Raw genomic sequence first — 12,315 nt, 5'->3', positions numbered from 1 at the left:
TTCAAGAGATAAAGAAAACAAAGAATAATGAAAGACTTTCCTATCAATCCCCTTAATGTTCATTATGGTTTCGAAGGCTCTCAAATGGGAATAAGGATTATCTGTTAGCTGGAACTTAGGTATGTCATTGGCATTGAACTTCTGCGGAAAAAGCTCCTTGTCCACTGAGACCGCTTGTGAGCTAATGCCCTAGAATCTTTTGCGCAAGCTTTCTTGCATGAGCTCCATTTGTTCTTGTTTCACAGGGTCATTGATTTGAAGGGTTAAAGCCTTCAACACCTCAGTCATGTAGACCATTTGCTTCTTAAGCTCATTGACTTCTTCTTTACTTGCCATTGTCATCTTAGCTTTTCTCTTTTGACGAAACGATTTATCAAAAAGTTGAACTTAACGAAGGTGTTGTCCTTGATTAATTGCCCTTCTCTCCTTGACTAAGTATTGTGGAAAGGGAAATTAGGAATAAGTTTTTTTATTATTATTTATTTTGACTCAAGCTCTATTCAACATGGAAGAGAATGTGGAAGAGAATGGGAATAGATTGGAAGGGAAATATGACTCGATTTAGGTTTATTCATTAGTACAAATTAATTAATAAATTAATTAAGCAAAGCCCTTTAGTCATTGTTTAATTTATTAAGAGTTATTTAAAAACACAAGTCAAACCAAACGGTTAGTTTAGTCACATAATAAGTATGCACAAGTAAGAGATGCACAAGTAGTCAAGTAGTCACGACATGATGCAATGAGTTTGCAACCTAACGAAGGCTCTAGTTCTCTAAAGTTCAAGGATATAGGTTAGTCAAAGAGGGTCCATGGTTATGAGTCCGGATGTACCGCGCAGAAGCCTTACCTTTGGAAGTGTTGGCGCGTGTGGATGGGACCCCGCGAGTTAAACTCGCTTCCATGGTTTGGTGAATTCAACATTCTCGAATGTACCCTTCATTGCCAGGAGCGTTCAATTGAGTATATGGAGCATGAATTCCCAGTGGGTTATGTCCATATGTAGAACACATATGGGTTTCATAAAAGAGGAAAAAATTCAATAAGGAAGTAGAATCGAGCCAACAGTGCTAGAACTAGTCAAAACAAGAAGGCAGAGTTCTGGCTCGGTATTGGAAGAACTTGGCGCCAGACAACAGAATCTGTTGTCAGGCGACGAGGCCATTTTTCAGGCGACGCACTCTGTTTTCTAGACTCTAGTTCCTACTTGCCTCAGTAACTTTCTGTGTTCTTAGAATTTTCCAGTTTTTGCAGTATTATTTCGATTCTGGTTGTGAAAGAAATTTCTCAAATTTCCTATGTGTAAAAATCCTATGTTTTTTACTAATTACGGATGGTCTTTCCAATGAGAACCTTTTTTATGCTTATGCCAATAATTCCAATCAAAATTACACACATGAAGTACTTAGAACTTTTCAAGTCTCATCCACTCATTCTAAATCATTGCCAAAATAAATTTTAGGAAATAAAATAGAAATCCTCCCCATCAGAGTCGCCAAAAAACTGTAGGGAATATTTCAAGCTATCCCACACTTAATCCCCATTGTGATCATATACTTAAGCATGGTGGCGTCCAAAGGGAAGGAAGCTAGAGTAAAAGAGTCGCCAACAAGTTTTAGGAACTTGTAAACCGTTCACAGGGTGAAGGTTATACCCCTTAACGATCTAGGTAACCGTTAACTCCATAGGTCTGGAACCATGACTGGAAGTTCGGGGATGAAGGTACAAATCCAATCTAAAAGAGATTGAACTTGCTCTAAAAATAGGCCTCTACTTTATTCTTCTCGTATTCATGTGCGCTTTCTGACTTACATGCAATCAATAAATTAACCCTAAACCTTTTTATCCATGTTGGTTGAATATTAATGCACAACCTAACCTATTATTGGCGATCACTTGAATTAGAATCATATTAGCCCTAAATAAGATTATTAATTATCTTATTAAGCGTGATTACAAGTACAAATTCCCTTTAAACATGCATAAAAGGTGTGATCAAGCAATAACAATAAATATAATCAAGTAACATAATAATCATAATCGAAATCATCATAATCATAATAATAATCATGATAACAATAATCATGTTAAAGCATAATATTAATAGCAAGATCCTAGGCATGATACTAACAAGATTAATAACAAACCTTAGCATGTCACTAAACATCAAATATCAAAGCTTTAACCCTAACATGATACTAACATGCTATTAGGAAAGAAAATAGGAAGCATCATAGAAATCATAATTGATATAAGAAACTTATTCATTACCTTAAACATGATACTAGGAAGCAATAAAAGCATCCTAACATGATACTAGGAATCAAAATTACAATATAAACATGATTTCTATATCATAATATCAATTAAATAATTAAAACACTTACTTCGATGCCTCGTGCCTCTTTCTAATAACAAAATACACACGTTATTAGTAACTTCAAGGAAAAATAATAAATCAAACAATTAAATTAAATAATTGAAATCGGGATTAGGGGCCAAACCCTCATAAATGTCAAACCTTTCACGTCTAGGGCGAAGGCAACGTCAAACTTGGCTAGGTGTGTCTAGATCTTGTGAATGCGGAATAATGATTGTAAAAGTCTAGGCTAGAAAGAGGGAGAAAGAAAATAAGATTTAGCTTAGCGAGAAAGAAGAGCATTAGAGAATTCTGGTTATTGAAAAACAAAGGTCCAGGGACCCTTTTTTTTAAAAAAAATAGTTCGGAATTAATTAAAACAAATCAGAGTTCGAAAAGGAATAAAACTACCCTCTGTCGCCAGGCGACGAACCTGTCGTTTGGTGATGTAGAAGGTTTTCCATGCGTTTTCAACGCAGAATCCATTTTTCTATAAAATCGAGTCGAAAAATCCGTACGAAGGGTAAAATCGTATTTCCATTTAAAACACTTCTTTTATTCCAAATAAAACTCATAAAACATAATTATCAATCCTAATCCCATTAGTATTTAAAAGAACCTCTAGAAGATTCTAGAAGACTATAATCAATCCTAATACCATTAGGAATGATAATTCATAATAGGCCCTCATCTAGATCATTGGGCCGCATATAAGAACCAAACTGGGCCTAGTTTAGTATTTTTGCCATAAGTTCCTCATTATTCATCGGAATTGGACATATAATATATAATTGGAAAGATCTTTTCCAGCCCAATCCAACTACACCATTATTGGATCCTTATCATGAACCAAACTAAATTGGATTGGCTATTTTCATAAAATAGAGCAGGTTTTCGAAAACGGAAATAAATTTTTTTAAATAAAACTAACCACAACATTAGAATTTCCAACCTTTCACCGCATTCGATTATGATTCGACGCAAAAGGTATTATAGGCGTCGCTCGAAGTGCGCCTACGTTAAAAGCATGTGGTGAATATGCTTGGCACTCATAGAAGTGGAAATTGACATATACCAATAGGGACAAGGAAAGTAGGGAGCCGCCAACAAGTTTTTAAGGAACTTGTAAACCGTTCACGGATCATAAAAGGCAACCACGAATAAAGGGACAACGAAGGCAACAACAATTGACCCGTGAAGGTTACACCCCATTCATAATCCATGAGATTACTAACTCCATATGCACGAAAGGAGGATCGGGGATGATGGTACGAAGTGAGTCATGGAGTCACATTCGCCCGTATTGGCCTCTACTCGATTCTTATAGTGAAAAGTGATTCCTGCGATCTCAAAGGTATACAAACAAAATATTCAATTTGCTCCAATCTATTATTAAGCTAAATTGGTTTAATATTAATGCAACACATAATTCTAAAATATTGCGATCACTTGATTTAATAAAAAGATTAAAAAGGAACCTAAACCGGTCGTCCAAATTATCTTATTAGGCGTGATTTTCAATTACATATTAACTTTAAACATGCAATATGGTGATCAATAAATAGAATAAACATTAATATTGGAAGCAATTTAACAATAATAGCGTTAGTCAAATTAAATATAAAATAACCTAATCATGATGCTAGAAACAAGAATAAAAATAAGAGTAATTAAATGATTAACTACTCACTTTCCGCATTTCCTTGTATTGCTATATCATGAATAAACTGTTAGTAACTTCAATATAAATATAAATCAAATGAAAATTAAATTAAATTAATATAGATTTGATTTAGTTCAAACAAACAGTTATTTATACCTTTTACGCATTGGTTTAAGGACGGAACCTCGGGTTTAGTATAGACTCCTTGAAGCGCTTAAGGGAAGAATGATGTAATTAGGAATATAGTTTTAAAGCTTAGGATATGGGAGAAAGAGAAGAGAATGATTTTTGGTGTAAAAGAGAGAAATAAAGAAGGATTTGATGATCAAGATTATTTATGATTCAAAAATGGGTGATATGACCTCTATTTATAGGGAAAAAAGAGGGTCGAAGAATCAAGAAAAGATCGAGTTCGAATCGGATTAAAACTCATGCGATAGACAACAGTTTTTGCGGTTTTTGTTTTTATCATAAATTTAAATCTAGATATCGGAATAATATGAATAAGATATAGTTGTAAAGCTCTTGAAGTCTACTATCTAACCCAATTAGAATCAGATTAAAATATTATGTATAAAAAAAGATATAACCAAAATATTGAAAGGGTGTCAGTTTTGGATAGAGTTTGACATTTTATTCATATCTTTTCCGTTGTAGCTCGGAATTGGTATTATAATATATCATTGTAAATATAATTTCAAGGTCTATCCAACCATATAAAATTTAGATAAAAAATATGAGGCACAAAAATAATATCTGTATATCTTTGAATGTCTTTCAATTCGAATAGAAATAGGATTTTCAAAAAGAAAAGTTTTATTCAATTTCAAACTCTTTAATCTTATCTTTTCAAAAAGGATAATTAATATCTTTTAGAAACTTATATAAGCTTCCAATTAATCCTAATTTGTTTAGGAATTGGATTAAATTATTTGGACCCTCCACATGATCATTGGGTCGTAGGTAAGGTTGGCTTAGGTTCGATTTGGGCTCAGTTTAATATTTTGGCCATAACTTATTCGTTACAACTCGGATTTGGGCTTATAATATATCGTTGGAAAGCTCTTTTCAAACCCCATCCAACTATTCAATCATTGGTCATAGATTATGGACCAAAATAAACTGGATCAAACGTTTTTATAAAAAGGACACAAAATGAATGATTTTAAAGGACACGAAATGAATTATTTTGGGTTTAAAGGCACGAAAAGAGGAAAATAAGTTATGGTTTGGGGAAATGGGCTAGAATTTGGGTTGGTTTATGAAATGGAAATATGGATTTAAGTACTCTAAGATTAAATACTCAACCCGACCAATAATGGCGGTGAAAGGTTGTTCATCATCGGGTTTGGTTTTGGGGAGACATTTTTTGGTGTCTACAGAAGCCCCCACATTGACTGAGTTTGTAGAAACGTCAATTTCAAAAACGATAGTCAATGTAGCCGTTAGGGACGGAGAATGATTTAAGACGTTTTGCGATCTTAAATCACTTTGTATACACTGATACATGCAGAAAAATGTTAGTTCTGCAAATAAAAGAGTAAATAAGGGATATAATGCGTATTTGAAACTAGTGTATCGGTGACAAATGAGTTTGGTAGCTTCCTATGCTTGAAGGAATCCACCGGATGACGTTTGTTGAAATGCTTTCCATGCTTGAGGAAAGCCGACATATGAGTTTGGTAGCTTTCTAAGCCTGAAGAAACCTACCGGATGACACTTTCCATGCTTGAGGAAAGTCAACATATGATTTTGGCGTTTTTCTGTGCTTGAAGAAATCCACCGATAATGCTTTCCATGCTTGAGGAAAGCCGACAAAGTTAATTTGGTGGTTTTCTATGCTTGAAGAAATCCACCGGATAATACTTTCCATGCTTGAGGAAAGTCGACAGATGATGAGATTGCAAGTCTCTGTGTATTGAGAACCTTGCGTCATGAAATGATGGTGGTTCGATTGTCCCCGAACGTGGGTTGTAGATGGTCCGCTTGTCCCCAGACGTGGGCTGTAGTTGGTTCGCTTGTCCCCGAACGTGGGATGTAAATGGTTTGCTTGTTCCCGTACGTGGACTGTAGATGGTCTGCTTGTCCCCGGACGTGGGCTGTAGATGGTCCGCTTGTCCCCGGACGTGGGCTGTAGATGGTCCGCTTGTCCCCGGACATGGGCTGTAAATGGTTCGCTTGTCCCCAAACGTGGGTTGTAGATGGTCCGCTTGTCCCCGAACGTGGGCTGTAATTGAGACCTGCAAAATAAAATTTGCCAAGGGACTCGTATAGACTATGATTGGCTTGACTAATTGAATTGACCAAGCCTGACATGACATGTGTATAACTTGTGGTTGTGTGTGTATATGGTGGGTGTGTGTAAACAAAAGCAACAGAAAATGCGAAAGCAAAAATTTTCCGTCATTTTTGTCATGAGACGAGTGGAAGGTACTGACTTTCTCTCGAAAAAGAAAGACGTGAAATATGAAGTTTTGTTTTCAAACTTCCCTCTATAAAAAATTTAAAAAAGTTTTTGAACTTCCCCAAAAGAAAATAATGAAAAAGGGGAAGAAGTTTTAAACTTCCTCCTTAAGCAAGACGAAATGAATTGTATGGATTGAATTGCTTGTCTTGAAAATAGTTTATGCATGATGCATGTTCTTAGGCCAGGAGGCTAAGGACAATTACATCATGTGACACAGTAGATGAATGAACTTAGGTCATGGAGCTAAGCATCATATATGGTGTAAAGAAACGATCTTGAACGTCACTTAGGTCTGGAAGCTAAGCACGTATATAGATGAAGTGATTATTGCATAATGAATGTTGCTTAGGTCAAGGAGCTAAGAACGATATGGTTTGTATGATTACAAATCATTGATATATAAATGTTTCTCAGCACATTATGTGATGCATGAAACAATGAATATTGCTCAGGTCAGGAAGCTAAGCAAGTATACAATGTTTCTTCTAATGGATGTTGTCTTTAAATATGATGAAACATGCACAGTGTTGAAACAAGATTTCATGATAAAGGGCTCTTAAAGGGAAGGATGATTGATATGGATATGGATATGGATGTGTGAGTGATGTGAGTGAATGTGATACTAAGGCTGGCTGCAAGGGTTATAGGATGGAAAGAGATGTGAGAAGAGTCAAAGATGATGAATCTTTAAGCTGGGTAGGCTAAATGATGTGGGTTCAAGCCCCCAAGTCTAGCTCTAGATGGGTAGGGGTAAGCATTTTATATTCTTTGATTCGATCATGCATGGATATGAATATGAATGTGGCTGCACCTCGATGTGAGGTTGCCTACGTATCCGTTAGGAATCAGGCCAAACGTAGCTCTAACCGAACTTTGCACAAGTGTGTGTACACCTAAAAAAGGTCTTTCAAGGGTTGTAAGGTGGTAAAGCTGAAGGTTTAAGGAAGAAAGGGGTACAAGGCTCAAGACGCGAGAGAATCCCCAAGATGTGTAATTGTGAATTTGAAAATTTTGAATTTTGCAAGTTTATTTTCTTTTGATTTTTTTTTAATCAATGTGGGCAATCTTAGATCATGCGGTCCATCACTCACTTAGCATTCATGTTTCTCAGGCACGGTACCAAGTACTCGATGAGAGACGCAATTTGAGAGGTGTTCATATCAAAGACATTGGAACACTTGCCCTTAGACATTGTTTTATTGTTGCTTTGCTACTTTTTTTTTTACTTGCTTTTTGAATGTTATACAATTACACACCTTCCCATCCTAGGGTTAAGTGAATGTGGGTTGAATGAAAAAGATCAAACGTTAGACGAGGCTCAAAGTGGTTGATGAAGAAATGGATATGTGATTGAACGGTTAACAGGGAATGACAGGGTTGCAAAGGTGCCTCAAGTCATTGGTGTACCTTGTGTTTAGTTCGACAATTGATTTTTTTTTTTTTTTTTTTTTGGCGAATGACATGACCGAATGCGAAGGAAAGAAATTATCATTGATGGAACATGACATATAGACATAAGGATAAGGAGAACCTATGGTAGACTTATTCGGGGAAAAGGGTTAAAACGAAAGAAAAAAGCATGAAATCTTGTATTGAAACTTGGCTTGTGCTTCGTCTTCATGGTTGCTTATGAATTACTTGTTACCGCCAAGAGGAACAAGAAGTTTGTTATTGCTGATGCTTTGATTGGAAGAAAAGAAGAAAGGAATGATGTTTCCTCTATTCTTCCAACTCTTGCCTAGTGATTCTTGCACTCGAGTACTATGGAACAAAATGAGCTCACTTAATGCCTTGATTCAATACTCGGATTGGAAAGGAAGAGTGTATGAAAGAATTTGGAAAACCAATGGGGAATACTCCACCCATTCCTATTACGACGGAAAACGACGCATGCATGGTCCTAGTATACGATCATAAACAATATAGTGCATTACTCGAAGACAAAGTGTGTGCAACAACTCAACATGTATGATTAGGTGAGTTTATTAAGACTCGTGGTATGATCGCATGGCTAGACATGAGGACGTTGTGAAAAACAAAGGACCCAATGACCAAATAGCACGAAAGACTAAAAGACAAACTAACTTGATTAATTTTGTCAAATTTTAATGTTTATGCTATTTACTAGGTGAAAACGGTCCATTGGCAATCGTTAGTCATAAATAAGATCAACCACAATCAAAGACAAAGAACACATGTAAAGGTTAGCACAAAAATTGATCACAAGAAACTAGGAAGATGACTAGAATTCCAGAAGAGTTATGACTCATGGGTATAAAAAATAAATAAATAAAAATCTATTATCCTATATTACTTGAGTTGACACGGATTAAAGGACTTGGCTAAGACTAGCTTGACACAAATTTTTATTTTTTTAAAAAAAAAATAAAAAAAAAAGGTAACGCTAATAAGACACCTAAACTGGACAGGATGTAGTACATTGGTTATAACTTTTGATATGTGACTCTGATTGGGACGAAACCAATTTCAAATGACAGATAAAACTCGGGGCTAAAACAATTTGACTCTTGTGCAGTATACGGGAATAAAAATCCGGGTTGACTCAAATTTTTTCAAAAAAATCTATGACTTGACTCAAAAAAAAATAAAAAGGGTTTGATAAGAGGAAAAAAAATTAATTAAAAAACGTCAATAAAAAAATGCACATATAAGCACATCGTCAAGCATAATGCAATGCTAAACCGGTCGACCAAATTATCTTATTAGGCGTGATTTTCAATTACATATTCCCTTTAAACATACAACATGGTGATCAATAAATAGAATAAACATTAATATTGGAAGCAATTTAACAATAATAGCGTTAGTCAAATTAAATATAAAATAGCCTAATCATGATGCTAGCAACAAGAATAAAAATAAGAGTAATTAAATGATTAACTACTCACTTTCCGCATTTCCTTGCATTGCTATATCATGAATAAACTGTTAGTAACTTCAATATAAATATAAATCAAATGAAAATTAAATTAAATTAATATAGATTTGATTTATTTCAAACCCTCAGTTATTTATACCTTTAACGCCTTGGTTTAAGGACGGAACCTCGGGTTTAGTACAGACTCCTTGGAGCGCTTAAGGGAAGAATGATGTAATTAGGAATATAGTTTTAAAGCTTAGGATATGGGAGAGAGAGAAGAGAATGATTTTTGGTGTAAAAGAGAGAAAGAAAGAAGGATTTGATGATCAAGATTGTTTATGATTCAAAAATGGGTGATATGGCCTCTATTTATAGGGAAAAAAGAGGGTCGAAGAATCAAGAAAGGATCGAGTTCGAATCGGATTAAAACTCTTGCGATAGACAGCACTTTTTCCGGTTTTTGTTTTTATCATATCTTTTGATCTAGATATCGGAATAAGATGAATAAGATATCGTTGTAAATATCTTGAAATCTACTTTCTAACACAATTAGAATAAGATTAAAATATTCTGTATAAAAAAAGATATAGCCAAAATATTGAAACGGTGTCAGTTTTGGATAGAGTTTGACATTTTATTCATATCTTTTCCGTTGTAGCTCGGAATTGATATTATAATATATCATTGTAAAGGTAATTTCAAGGGCTATCCAACCGTATAAAATTTAGATAAAAACTATGAGGAACAAAAATAATATCTGTCTATCTTTGAATGTCTTTCAATTCGAATAGAAATAGGATTTTCAAAAAGAAACGTTTTATTCAATTTCAAACTCTTTATTCTTATCTTTTCAAAAAGGATAATTAATATCTTTTAGAAACTTATAGAAACTTATAATTAATCCTAATTTGTTTAGGAATTGGATTAAATCATTTGGACCCTCCACATGATCATTGGGTCATAGGTAAGGTGGGCTTAGTTTCGATTTGGGCTCAGTTTAATATTTTGGCCATAACTTATTCGTTATACTCGGATTTGGGCTTATAATATATCATTGGAAAGCTCTTTTCAAACCCATCCAACTATTCAATCATTGGACACATATTATGGACCATAATAAACTGGATCAAACATTTTTATAAAAAGGACACAAAATGAATGATTTTAAAGGACACAAAATGAATTATTTTGGGTTTAAAGGCACGAAAAGTGGATAATAAGTTATGGTTTTTGGAAATGGGATAGAATTTAAGTTTTTTTATGAAATGGAAATATGGTTTTAAGTACTCCAAGATTAAATACTCAACCTGACCAATAATGGCGGTAAAAGGTTGTTCATCATCGGGTTTGGTTTTGGGGAGACATTTTTAGGTGTCTACAGATATTCATCACTAGATTTGGTTTTGTGGAGACACAAGTGGGTTTCTATAGTAACAATCCATCCTTGGAAATTTTTCCACAATAAAGCGACAATCCGTATCTCGGAAATTTTGCCAAAATCCATTTTTGGGAAAAGTTGCCAATGTTTCATAATAATCTGTCATAAGAACCTTGCTACGATCGACAATCTACATCTTGAAACATAACTCTTGAAAGCAATCCACCTTGGAAATTTTCCATTGCATGCGACAATCCTTTAGGAAAATGTTGCCACAATTGACAATCTGCATCTTGGAACTTTTGCAAAAAAGAGTTAATCGACAATCCACTTTGAGAAAATTTGCCACTTACTGAAATGAATGACAATCCACGTTGAGGAACCTTTGTCGAATTATTAAGATGAATAGAGACCTGCGACAACCTTTGGGAAATTTTGCCATCGGGAACTATGTGTATGACAATCCAATCTCGGAAAACTTGCCAGCGATGACAATCCGAATTTGGAAAAAATTCCCAAACAGAGAAGGAGCACGACAATCCACGCTTGGAAACTTTTCCAGAGATGACAATCCAGTCTTGGAAATTTTCGTTGAAGAAGATGCGCGACAATCCACATTTCGAAATATTGTCAGTTAGGGATGACAATCCAATCTTGGAAAAATTGTTGTATGAGTGCTTGCTTTTGAACCGATGCCTTGGTGCTTGTAATGAGCCAATTCTTAGGCGCTTAAGCTAAGTGAGACGATCGTCGTCATATCAATCACTTACTGCGATTGTAATCGAGTCGACTACTAATCATGTCAATTTGCTTATAGGGGCTAAACTGGCGTACTGAGGAACCTAATTAATTAATAAGACCGCCGTCAGGCCGATCGACAATCAAATATGAATGCAATCAAGCTGACTCTAATTGATTTGCTAAGTTGTTTGAGTCATTTTGCTTCAAACCTTTTGTAAAACTTACCCGTCCGTCTGGGACTTAGTGTACCTGCATTTACATTTTGGACTATAGGAATTTGCTCATGTAATTAGGGTTGACATAAGACTTAGTGTTGCTTGACACATTGACTTGACATGACTCAAGGTATAAACTTGACTTAATGATGACTCACTTCGTGTGACTCATGTGTGCATAGTGTTGACTCATGAAGCTCGATACGTACATGATTTGAAATGTAGAAAAACAAAATTTTCCGTCATTTTTGTGGAGGGTACCGACTTTCTCCCAAAAAAGAAAGACGCGAAAAAAGAAAGAAGCCAAGTTTTTGAAGGTGCATGCTGAATGAGCTTAATCCATTAACGTTGTCTCTCACAGTACAAGGATTGTAACATCTTAAACTATCCTAGTTGACTTGATAATGAAAGTATTTAGGTGACTTAAGCGTAGAGACTAAGTACTTCACACTTTGTGATGCAATGATGATTGATGTTGATATGACAAGGCATGCTTCAGCCTTGTATTAAGATTTCATGACAAAGGGTTCCTAAGGGAAGTATATTTGGTCATGTATATGTGATGTGTGTGATGGTGACACTAACGCTAGGCTGCAAAGGCTAAGTGTATG

Source organism: Chenopodium quinoa, unplaced genomic scaffold, assembly GCF_001683475.1.
Source record: "Chenopodium quinoa cultivar QQ74 unplaced genomic scaffold, ASM168347v1, whole genome shotgun sequence".
NCBI lineage: Eukaryota > Viridiplantae > Streptophyta > Magnoliopsida > Caryophyllales > Amaranthaceae > Chenopodium > Chenopodium quinoa.
The sequence above is the reverse complement of the archived record's forward strand: the minus strand, read 5'-3'. Positions refer to the sequence as shown.